Source organism: Periplaneta americana, chromosome 3, assembly GCF_040183065.1.
Source record: "Periplaneta americana isolate PAMFEO1 chromosome 3, P.americana_PAMFEO1_priV1, whole genome shotgun sequence".
NCBI lineage: Eukaryota > Metazoa > Arthropoda > Insecta > Blattodea > Blattidae > Periplaneta > Periplaneta americana.
Window position 1 is genome coordinate 168501286 of NC_091119.1, and position 13178 is coordinate 168514463.

At 35.2% G+C, this 13178-nt stretch overlaps 1 non-coding gene across 1 annotated transcript; it reads right to left on the reverse strand.

Moving 5' to 3' along the window:
• Positions 1-5358: 5358 nt before the first annotated feature.
• On the reverse strand, positions 5359-5435 carry TRNAC-GCA (transfer RNA cysteine (anticodon GCA)). The gene has a single exon. It is a non-coding gene; the product is annotated as a tRNA-Cys (tRNA).
• Between the last annotated feature and the right edge of the window lie 7743 nt (positions 5436-13178).

The window sequence follows — 13178 nt, forward strand, 5'->3', positions numbered from 1 at the left end:
CCCATCACCATAAAAAAACAGCTTGTTACGAATCCTTCAAATAAGCCTCGGAATGGGACTGATTCTCTGGCACGACCACAGCAAAGGAATAAGGTTTTGAGATTTGGTACATGGAATGTTACAAGTCTATATAGAACAGGAGGGGTAACATTAGTAGCAAAAGAACTAGCTAGATATAGAGTAGACTTTGTGGGAGTACAGGAGGATAGGTTAGATGGGAATGGCATAACACAAATAGGAGATTATTTGTTGTATTATGGGGAAGGAAACGATAATCACCAATTAGGAACAGGATTCTTTATTCATAAAGGCGAATCCAGAAATGCATATAGAGTGTTAGTTGGGAGGCCGGAGGGAAAAAGACCTTTAGGGAGGCCGAGACGTAGATGGAAAGATAATATTAAAATGGATTTGAGGGAAGTGGGATATGATGATAGAGAATGGATTAATCTTGCTCAGGATAGGGACCAATGGCGGGCTTATGTGAGGGCGGCAATGAACCTCCGTATTCCTTAAAAGCCAGTAAGTAAGTAAGTAAATAAGTAAGTAAGTAAAACCAAACTACTGCACATTAAGCAAATTATTTTTTTCAAAATATGCAACCAGATATCTAAGCATATTTTTATTCTAATAACCTTTCATTCTTTTATCCTATTATTGTCATTTTCTTTTATTATCATACACTTTCATTCTTATACTGACTTATTACCAACTCTTTCATTTTTATTGACTTAATACAAAACATATGTGCCTTTGATATCGTGTGGGGAAAGCTATATACCGAATGAGATGGTCCATGTTTTGGTTCGCATCTGCAGCTAGAACATTTGTTTTCTTACTAAGACATGCGAAAGGTCTGGAGCAGAGAGGGATACATCAATAAATAACAAGGGACAAGGAAGGGGATGTTTTGTGGGTGGAGATGCTGTCCTCCATGTAACGATAAATACTTTGCTATACATATATTATTGGGAAGCATAAAAAGCGAAGGGATTGGATGGAGGAATTCATTAATTTTAAATGGAGAACCATGAATAATCTTACTCGTTTTTTAACTCTTCGATTATAGAAAGTCAAGAAAAAAGTCACTATATTTTTAGTCAGTTAAATACCGCTGGATTAAGATAATAATTATCACCATCGTTATGGGAACATTAATAGTAAATAATAATCCGTGGCGACACAGCCCTTGAAGAGCCCAGACCGACCAGCCGGCAGCTGGCCTCACGTTCACATGCCGAAGCAGAGGTGAACGATCATCCAACAAGAATGAAGATATCGTGTGATTAGCACGATGATCCCCCCCCCCCAGCCGTTAAAGCTGACTTTCGTGACCGTAAGGACATTAATAATAATAATAATAATAATAATAATAATAATAATAATAATAATAATTTCGGTGTCGTCCCCTAGGGGCATCTATCAGGTTGTGTCTTATTTTCATCGGGTTAATATTTGAGACTTGAAACAGGAGTCGATTTGGTATTATTCCTTGCGAATGTAAATTGGCATTTATTAGAAATCTCAGTACATTTTTATATAGTTTTTCAAGGACTTCCGTAAATATGCTGAGACAAAATTGACCAATTCTGTAAAATTTTAATCTGAAATGTAATTGAATTACATTCCATCTTCATTTCAATTATTACTTGTTTCTTCGATCGCTGAAATACTAACTACAGATAGTTTACACTATCAAAAAATTAATTATTTATTAATTTATTTATTTTCTTATTTGTTTATTTATTTATATACTTATTTATGTACTTATTTTCTTATTTGGCTATTTGTTTATTTATTTAATCATTCATTTACTAATTTATTTGCTTAATGTTTACTTATTTATGTATGTACTCATTTCATTAATTATTTATTTCCTTACTTATTTATTTACTTATTTTCTTATTTATGTACTTTTTATTGGGTTATTTTACGACGCTGCATCAACATCTAGCGTCTGAATGAAATGAAGGTGATAATGCCGGTGACATGAGTCCGGGATCCAGCACCGAAAGTTACCCAGCATTTGCTCGTATTGGGTTGAGGGAAAACCCGGAAAAAACCTCAACCAGGTAACTTGCTCCGACCGGGATTCGAACCCGGGTCACCTGGTTTCGCAGCCAGACGCGCTGACCATTACTCCACAGGTGTGGACTTTATGTATTTATTTATGCACTTATTTCCTTATTATTTATTTATATATTTATTTACTTATTTACTTCCTTATTTATTTATTTATTTATTTACTTATTTATTTATTTACTTATTTATTTATTTATTTATTTAATTTACTCATTTACTTATTTATTTATTTACTTATTTATTTATTTATTCACTTATTTATTTATTTACTTATTTATTTATTTACTTATTTATTTATTTATTTAATACTTATTTGTTTATTTACTTATTTCTTTACTTATTTATTTATTTACTTATTTATTTACTTATTCATTTATTTATTTATTTACTTATTTATTTACTTATTTATTTATTTACTTATTTATTTACTTATTCATTTATTTATTTATTTACTTATTTATTTACTTATTTATTTACTTATTTATTTATTTATTTATTTATTTACTTATTTATTTATTTATATATTCATTCATTCATTTATTTATTTATGTATTTATTTATTTATTTATTTATTCTGGTGTAGTAGAGATCATCATTAAAGCAAGTTAGAAAATTTCACTACGTGTAAGTGTTGGAAGAACAAGAAATTAAATGTATAAGCCTACCTTAATTACTACACTGCAATTGCTTCTTAGTCAACACCATGTTGCCTATCGTCTACACATAGCTCAGTACTTAAAATGGAATCTTTATAGAATATGATAAGAATAAATTAGTAGAAGAAAATGTTTAATATCATGTACTTATCTTGAAAATCTTAACATGTTCTGCGATTTTGTCAGATTGTATATGACAAAAGATGTCGAAAATTTCCGGATTTCATCAAAGGGAATATTTGAGAAAGAGATGTAAGAAAACTAGTTTTCAGAATAACTTTGAGAGACGAGAATAGAAACTGACTACCTTAAGAAGTAAGTTGAAAAGAAGAGAATGTAAATTTGTGAATCAGAGAAGCGGAGTGGCTGTCAAGATGTATTTCCACACAGGGAAGAAGTAATTCATAACCATTTCTTTCCTTTTCTCGAGTGTTGCGTAGAAACTTTGCACATTCTTCTTCAGAAAGGACATATTTCTGAAGTGCCTCGTTAAATACTGAATTTATGTTAAGTAAATAATCACTACCTACGTATTTAAATAAATGTTACATAAATTCTAAGCATTCTGAATACTGTGATTTGAGATTTATTGATTTTGTATCGTATCACAGATGCAGAAACATGGCATGGTACAAAAATATACAGATCTGAAGCTAATAATATTTATTTATTTAATAATACTCTTATATTTGCCCCTGATTGAGGTTCTGGCTGATCAGTACATCTCACTTTACGATATGTGTCAGAGAAAGAACAATTGTTTGCATGCATCTGAAGTCTGATTAGCTAATTGGCGATGTATGCAATGGACGGGGAAAGGAACTGGCCAACATACCCCATTATCTCCTGGCCTACTTGCCTCATAAGTGGTGTCTTGTTGAAATCACTTAAGAGGTTCAGACCTGTCTGCTGACAGTTGACTAAACAACAACTCTTATATTATTCGAAGTACTGTTACTAGTTATTACAAATTTTAATTAATTTACAAATACAAATACAAATGAAGGTTTTTTTTGAACCATAGTCCAAAAACATAAATTTTCAGGACAAGCAAAAATTTATCTGGCATGGGTGTTGTTGACACTTCAAGTAAGAAATTCATTATGTTATTTCTTAAGGTATTGTAGAAACTTGGAAAAACTTTAGTACATTTATAACTTAAATTGCCACATATAAATACATAATGATATAAATGTAGGTAAGTGTGGACAATGGTTGTTTTAAGAAAAAATACTATGTTGTGGCTGAAGTGTGCCTCTCCTTATATCTCCTTTTTCTTTATTTATTGTATCTTGTTTCTTTCCTTTCGTTGCTTACATTTCTTCCATGGGGTTACTTCTGATCCTAAAGATAACTCAGTAACTAATATAACAATTCACGTGCTAAAGTATTTTTCTATAGGGTGGCTTTTGCCGCGTACGTAAGAAGCAGCAAGTTACTGTCAATCTACTACAGAAATTTGATCCGAACAAATGCAACACTGAAAAATTCCTTTGCACGACGAAAAGTTACATTTGTTGGGATGAAATTCCCGCACAATTAAAGGACAAAACTAATAGTACATTATGCAACGAGCCTATAATGGTAGTAATTAAGACGCGAGTATGTTTGTTTATTAAACTCGCTTGCGCTCGTTTCATAATTTTCATACGAGCGTCTTAATTACCATTATAGGCAAGTTTCATACGACTTTTTATGCTCGACCATATTTCTAACTTGAAATTATTCATAAGTATTCATGTTATGGTTATCTAAGTGAAGAGCGGAACTGATCTTCTAAATTGTGAGATGTGCTCAGACGCGAAAGTATTGATTTTTTCCGAGGAACGAATGTCATTGACCTTGATATAATCTAGAGAATAACATGAACATTAATATTGATATAACCTGGAAACTGATTGAAAAACGAGATGACAAACTGAATTTATTTCAATATTATTTACAATTAACGCTAATTATTATAGTAGCAGAACATAACCTTCTGCGACAGTATTGGATTTCCAGCCTCTGTGACGTTTCGCTAATTGTCTTTCGATTGCATATCCGAGAATAATCGATACTTGCGGTTTTATAATGGTACAATGGTGATTTCTCATTGGCTGAACAACTGAACTATAATGAATAGGTGTACTTTAATGAGGTACATTAAAGGGCTACTACCAGGTGTATAATTACTACATTTCGGCATGGTCGAGCATAAAATTATTTCAATAACTTATTATCATAATATCCTGCTCTCTTAAATTGACCGAACATAATGGGAATTCAATCAATAGCTTTCCCAAAACACGCTATTAAATGTTTCATATAAACAAAAACGAGCAAAATTCTATTAAACCTTTTTGCGCGAAGCATCTCAAAGAACAGCATTCTGAAAATAATGGTTTTACTTTCAGTTCACCCTGTATATACAAAGTTACATAATATCAAAAAGCCAATATAATTCCTAAATATAGATAACAATGATTAATGAATCACTTACCCAGTAACTTCGGCCGACTACATCAATAAGGATCACTTGAGGAAATATCAATCAACCAGAATTAAGAAACAATAGACTACACATTTGAATCTAGATACAACGAAGGAACAGAATCACCATTAAATCGAGAAAAATTCGTTCCGGCACCGGGAATTGAACCCGGGACCTCTCAGCTCTGCACGCTGAGGGCTCTTTCCAACTGAGCTATGCCGGGACACGATCCACGGTGCCGGTCGAACTCCTCTCATTGTACTGTTTTACGGCCTACTACCTACATTTAAACCTGTGTAAGTCAATATGCAGGAGCGCATATTTAAATGACTTTTATGGTCATATTCAACAACAGTTTGTGATAACTGTAAACATTTAATACATCAAATATTCATTATATGAGGTCTCGCCATCCACAGTGAATATTAACACGACTACTATGAAGTAGTCAATGTGTATTATCACCATTAAATCGAGAAAAATTCGTTCCGGCACCAGGAATCGAACCCGGGACCTCTCAGCTCTTGCGCGCTGAGGGCTCTTTCCAACTGAGCTATGCCGGGACACGATCCACACGAGCTGAGAGGTCCCGGGTTCGATTCCCGGTGCCGGAACGTATTTTTCTCGATTTAATGGTGATAATACACATTGACTACTTCATAGTAGTCGTGTTAATATTCAATGAGGATAGCGAGACCTCAGATAATGAATATGTGATGTAAGGAACAGAATGTTAGAACTGGAAGGGGCAATGAAAAATTGTGAGAAATTAACAGCAGCTCTCTCAAGTTGAGGAATGTTTTTGTTCAGTCAACTGTCAGAAGAAAGGTTTGAACCTCATAAATAACACCAAAAGGCATCACTTATGAGGCAACTACGCCAGGATAAAATGGAGTATGGTGTCCAGTTTCTTTCGTCCTCCAATGTATACATCGCCGATTAGCTGCATATTCCACTAATCAGACTTCAGATGCATACAAACAATTATTCTTCCTCTGACACATATCGTCAAGTGAGATGTACTGCCTGATAATATATATAAGTATCAGCCAGAACCTCAATCAGAGGTACAGTTGAGGAATATGAAACGGAATTAGGCCTATATAGAAATATGTGGGTCTCTCAGACGCTATTTGAATGTAATAATTGTATTATTCTCACTTTATGTATAGTAGAAATTCAACTGTTGATATAACTTACAAGAAAACAAATGTATTAGTGGTATTGAAATCTAATCCCAAGAGCGAAATTTTCACGCGCAGATTCAGAGTATATGTTCTAGTCAGCATACATAGCTATACGCTGTGACCCTTAAAGAATTCTGTCTCTAAAAATGTTGAAATGTAATCCAGAGCTGAAATGGGAAAAAGAAAAAGACACAAAGTAAAATGCTCTACATTCTGACAAACCTCTTTCCTCCGTTTAGGAATTTACTGAACGTAAAATTTTCCACTTTACCAGGTAGGCAGTCACTAAAGTGAACATCGATCCGTCGTCCTATAAGCATCGATTCAATGTTATTAGGTTCATTTTTTATTACAAAAAACTAGGCTCCATCGCTTTCTTTTATACTTCCACTCCCGAGGCGTTCTATTCTTGCGTTACACATAAAGGTGCTAATTAACTGAAAGCTTTTAAATTAGAGAATTAGCTTTTGAGTGGATACTGCGTGTGTTCCACTTTCCCTACCGTCTCCATGGCAACGCTCCCTTGTATAGTTAAGACCATAAGTTTGTATTTGTTTCTGGAAAACAGTCGTCTGGAGATAGCGTGAGGTTCTTGGGAAGAAAAATGTCAATGTACAATAATTACATCTATGACGATATTAAAATACAAATGTAATAAATTTGTGGATTTTAGTCACATTGATATTTGTATTTCAACGTCTCTTCCAACACCCCAAAGTTACACAGCAACTTAAGTATTGCAACAAACTAAATCATCGCATCATATTCATTTTAATGATTTCTTTATATTTAGTTCATTTATGCAATGAAAAATCATAGACTATACAGGATGTTTAAAAAATACGGGGCATAATTTCAGGTATGTATTTCCCACATGTAGACAATCAAAATAGTTCATTACAACATGTATCCGGAAATGCTTTATTTCCGAGTTATGGCCTTCACAACATTGAAATTCATCGGAACGTTTTTCTTTCCGCAGGTCGTTGCCGTCAAAGGAGACATTAAGAGGGCACTCTGACAGTTCATTCCGAGGCGAAGGTTACATTCAGTGTTGTGTAGGCGTTAGACTGTGCTACATGTATTCAAATCAAGAGCTGGCTGAGATACACTTCATGTACGGTAAGGCGGACGGCAATGCTGCGCTGGCTCGTCGTTTGTACCAGGAGAGGTACCCACAGCGACAATGTCCAGATCGGAAGACATTTGTACGTCTCCATTGCCGTCTGTGCGAGTATGGAACATTTAACTCTCCTGGTTTGGGAAGGGGACGACCAAGATCTGCAACTCCAGAAGTACAGGAGGATATTCTGGAGGCTGTGAACATGACTCCTTCTATCAGCACACGAAGGGTAGCGTTGCAAGTCAATGTTCCTCATAAGACTGTCTGGAGACTGTTGAAAGAGTATCAATTGTATCCTTATCATTTGCAACGTGTACAGGCCCGTCACCAGCAGATTACCCTGCACGAGTTAGGTTCTGTCAGTGGTTCTTGCAGCAGTGTGGTGTAAATCCGAACTTTCCTGCCTTAGTATTATTTACAGATGAAGCACAGTTCACACGAGATGGCATAACAAATTTCCACAATCAGCATGTATGGACGTATGGAAACCCACGTGCAACTGTTCCATCTCATCACCAGGTGCGGTTCTCCCTCAACATGTGGGCCGGTATCATTGGTGATCGATTAGTTGCACCCCATGTACTTGTAAACAGACTTACGGGGCAGGCGTACACAAACTTCCTGGAAAACACCATACCTCATGTTTTAGAAGACACTCCACTGATCAATCGTCAACACATTCACTTCTTGCATGATGGCGCTCCTGCATACTTCAGTCGTACGACTCGCCGGTACTTGGATCGAAGGTTTCCTGATCGATGGATAGGTAGAGGTGGCCCAATTGCTTGGCCTGATCTGAACCCTCTCGATTTCTACTTGTGGGGCCATTTAAAATCATTGGTTTATTCGTCTCCGGTGCCTGATTTGAATTCCCTTCGGAATCGAATTGTGGCATGTTCTGAGGACATACTCAATACTCCTGGAGTTTGGGATCGTGTTCGCAGGTCAATGAGACATCGATGTGAGGTCTGTATTCAAGCAGGAGGTGGACATTTTGAACATCTTCTGTAATGACAACGACCTGCGAAAAGAAAAACGTTTCGGTGAATTTCAATGTTGTGAAGGCCATAACTCAGAAATGAAGCATTTCCGGACACATGTTGTAATGAACTATTTTGATTGTCTACATGTGGGAAATACATACCTGAAATTATGCCCGTATTTTTAAACAACCTGTATATGCACTCTTGCCTACAATAACTAGGTTGGAAGAGAATCTTGATTTTATAGCGGCAAAATTCTATAAATTTCGTAAATAATTTATAATACATAATTGAACGGGTGAGTGGAAAAAGAATAACATTCCAACTTCCCTAGTTAGTGGAAAAACAAAAAAAATTGGTTTACAAAAAATGCTAAGGGTTCTATTGGAAAAGTTGCTATTAGGCAATTGTAGATCTAGTCATTAAGTGTTCACCCAAACACTCTCAAAGTCAAATACTTATTTTTTTAAACAATTCTACATCTTGATTACACAACTTTTAACACTGTATCACTCCGGAATATGTATTATATGACTTTCTTGTGTTAAATTCTATTGTACCTTGTTTACATGTTTCGACCTTTTATGGGTCATCCTCAAAACTGATCGTTGTTGGTCTTGGCGCCTCTTGTTTTGTTTCCTGTGAGGGTGTGTTCGTGTGGTGTAATGTAGAGTTAAAGAGTGTGTGTTCTGAAATTGAGTTGTGTGCTGAGAATTTCATTAGGGTGCGTTTTTGTGTGTCTGTATATTTAATATTGTTCTAGTCTGTTTAGTTTCTGGCTTTTTGGTTGGATGTGTAGTATTTCCATGTCTGTGTTGATGTCTCTGTAGGTGTGGTTAACATTTGTGATGTGTTCTGCATATGTGGAGGTGTTTTGTAATTTTGTTATGGCTGTGAAGTGTTCTTTGTAACGTGTTTGAAATGATCTGCCTGTCTGTCCTATATAGAAGTTGTTGCAGGTGTTACATTTGAGTTTGTATAGGCCTGTGTGATTGTATTTGTTTGTTTGTGTTGTTTGTGTGTTGAGATGTTTTTGTAGAGTGTTATTTGTTCTGTATGCGATGTTGTAATTTAACTTCTTGAAAAAGGTTGCAATTTTGTGTGTGTTTTTGTTTTCGTATGTTAGTGTGATGTATTTTTTGTGTTATTGTGTTTGTGTTGTATTATGTTTTTTGTGATTATGTTTTGTCTTACGTATTATGTTGTCTATCATGTTAGGGTTGTATCCGTTTTCTTGTGCTATGTATTTGATTGTGTTTAGTTCTTCGTTGTAATCCTGTTGGTTCATTGGTATGTTGAGTAGTCTGTGTACCATTGTTCGGAATGCAGCTTGTTTGTGTTATGTTGGGTGGTTGGATGTGTTGTGTATGTGTGTTGTTGTTGTTGTGGGTTTTCTGTATACTTTGAATGTGTGTTTGTTGTCTACTTTTGTTATTGTGATGTCTAGAAAATTTATGGATTTGTTGTTTTCAATTTCTAATGTGTAGTGTAGCTTTAAGTGTATTTTGTTTATGTGTTGATGCAGGTTTTGGATACGTAGATGACATACTAATACTATACAAAGGAAACAAAAGACAGATCCGAAACAAATCACCCCACCCTTGTAAATTCTTTAAGACTGCACATTAGGATGCATAATTAAAATGTAAAGTATCAAGTTCCCAAAGTCGTATGATTTGTAACAAATTTTGTGATAAGTGCGTAAGAATGATGTCATTTTTAGTTAAAAATTGAAAAACAAAATTTGTACAATGCAATTATCAACATATTTTTAGCTTCAGAAAAGTAGCCAATTAAAGAAATGACACTTCTGAATAGTTCATTTTCCATTTTTAATATTTGTTTACTCTTAAAACTAAAGAAAAAAGATATTTTACTAACAATTTCAAATTCAATATTGATATTAGGACAAATGTTTAAATGACAGTTTTTGCTCAGAATTTCTTCCGAAATAAGCTCCGAAAGGGACGGTAAATCCTCGTGAATCATCCTGTGTGCGCATATTCATTTATTCATTTATTTATTTACTTATTTATTTATCTATTTATTTATTTATTTATTTCATCAATCATTGATCATGTCATGGCGGATTAGATGTATTCCAGTTCTTAATCCGCCATCACTCTCTATACAAATATAACAAAAAATTAATACATTTGAACTTATAATTATCCTATGTTTACAATAATAATACTACTAATAAAAATAATAATAATAATGATGACAGTAATAATAATAATAATAATCAACTAATAAGTATACCTCTTTTATTTAAAACTCCTACCCTCTTAAGAATTATTCTATTACTTCTATTAATACTCTTCGTAGTTTCTTATCGTGTAACTACTTAACATTTATAATTCCATCTCCGTTAGAGCTTTGACTTTCTCCTTCCATCTAATTTTAACTCTAAACAGAAATTTTCCTAATTTATGCAGATTGCTGACGTTTAGGTGACCATTTTTTTATAAGCTACTACAGCGTTTATTTGTAGAAATTTTTTATCCACCCAACTGTTTCTCAAATCATTCGTTGCCTGACACTTTAACGCAATATGCATTGCGTCTTCAGCTAGTCCACAAAGGACATTTATCCTTCTCTATGTTCCCTCTCCTATTCTCGAGTCTCCAGATACCTAATCTCCACCATGCCATTCCTGTTCTCTCTTCCCTTGAATTTAGACTAACATATTCTTCCTGTTCCCAAAACTGCTTCACCTCCCTATAGTATTTTAGTGATCCTATCTTTCATATTACTAAAAATATCTTGTCTTGAAATTTCGTTTGCTCTCTCTTTTACTATTCTTCCAATAGTTTTCGTGTTTATAGACCCTAGTTCTCTCCATAGCCAGTTTAGACCTAATCTGTTTATTTCACTTTCCAGCTCTTTCAGCCAATTCGATTTCCAATTAGTGGCTTTCATACAAAAGATACATGTTTTCATAACTGCCGAATCCTGTGTGTGCATATATATTTAACGACGTTCGCAACTGCCGAGGTTATATCAGCGTAGCCGGTGTGCCGGAATTTTGTCCCGCAGGAGTTCTTTTACATGGCAGTAAATGTACTGACATGATCCTGTCGCATTTAAGCACAATTAAATGTCATCGACCTGGGTCGTGATCGAACCCGGAACCTCGAGCACAGAAGGGCAGCGCTATACCGACTACGTTACTCAGGCCGACTATATATAAATATTGCAGTTCGAAAACCAGGCTGAGTGTTGAATGTCGCACGTCTGTTTTCTATTTGAGGTTTTAACTGTGAATCCCTGCGCAAGTTCCAATTTAACGGAGGACAACAGAAACATAAATCACGACATTTATAATCGTCTTGTAACTTCGCGTTTGAGACTAACACTTGCACGTCATTATTAAGTCGAGCTCACCTGTGTATTAACTCCAGATGATCAAACCCCTCTTTCCACCTTGATGAACAAATTTAATTAACGTGCCTCTCATGTCAGGTCTGAGACACGCGTCAATTCTAATCAGCACTGAATTAACTCGCAGGCATCCCGGTATCAATTAAAGACCAGAGAACTGCGTAAGAAACGATATTCCTACTCAAATGAATGTAGGTATATATTAAAGTGAGTTGTTTCCAATTTCTCAGAAATAGATCTACAGTAAAATGTGAAATATCATTCAGCATCCTTTTCCACTAATAAGCTTTTAATATTTAATATCTATTTGAGGAAGAAATGTATCATCCGCCCACGGGACTGGGTGCTTGGGTGTTTGTCCTTTGTCTTCTGATTGTTCTGTGATGTCTCTGCGGTGGTTCTGCGTCATGCCGATCCCATTACCAGGGATGCCCGCTTTTGTGAGATGTCTAGTGTAGGATCTGAAGAATTTTCCTCCCCTACCAGCAATGGTGGGTAAGTCGGAAAAAGGGGAGGCGAAACAGAATAAGAAAGAAATAGTCTACATCTATTTGAATATTGAAAGAAACAACAACCATTATTTTAATGTCCTTATTTTCAATTATTATACTGAATTAACATTGTCTGTCTGTCTACCTACCTACCTACGTGTATATATCTATATCTATAGGTCGACCTGGTTGGCGAGTTGGTATAGCGCTGCCTTTCTATGCCCAAGGTTGCGGGTTCGATTCCGGGCCAGGTCGATGGCATTTAAGTGTGTTTAAATGCGACAGGCTCATGTCAGTATATTTACTGGCATGTAAAAGAACTCCTACGGGACAAAATTCCGGCACATCCGGCGACGCTGATATAACCTCTGCAGTTGCGAGCGTCGTTAAATAAAACATAACATTTAACATTTCTATATCTATCCATCCATCCATCCATCTATTTCTACTCGCAGAGGTAAGGCCTTAAGGCTTTCTCTTCCACTCAAACAGTAGCCTAAAATAACACATAGCAAATATCTGTAGTGCTCGGGAAAAGTGGCACAAGTCAAAAATGTTAATTTTTAGGAGAATGATAAAAACTGTCTTCACACTGGTTTATGTCGATTTGATTTTCTTCTGTGTTAATTATTGCAATGGGAGAAATACTTATGTATCTTTTCCCAAGCGAGCAGATGTTCCGTAAGTTGTCAATAAATTAATAAAAAATGTTTGTGGAAACTGACTTATGCCACTTTTCCCAAGCACTGCAGATATAAAAATAACAACAAAACAGGCACTTTATTGATATCTCGAACCT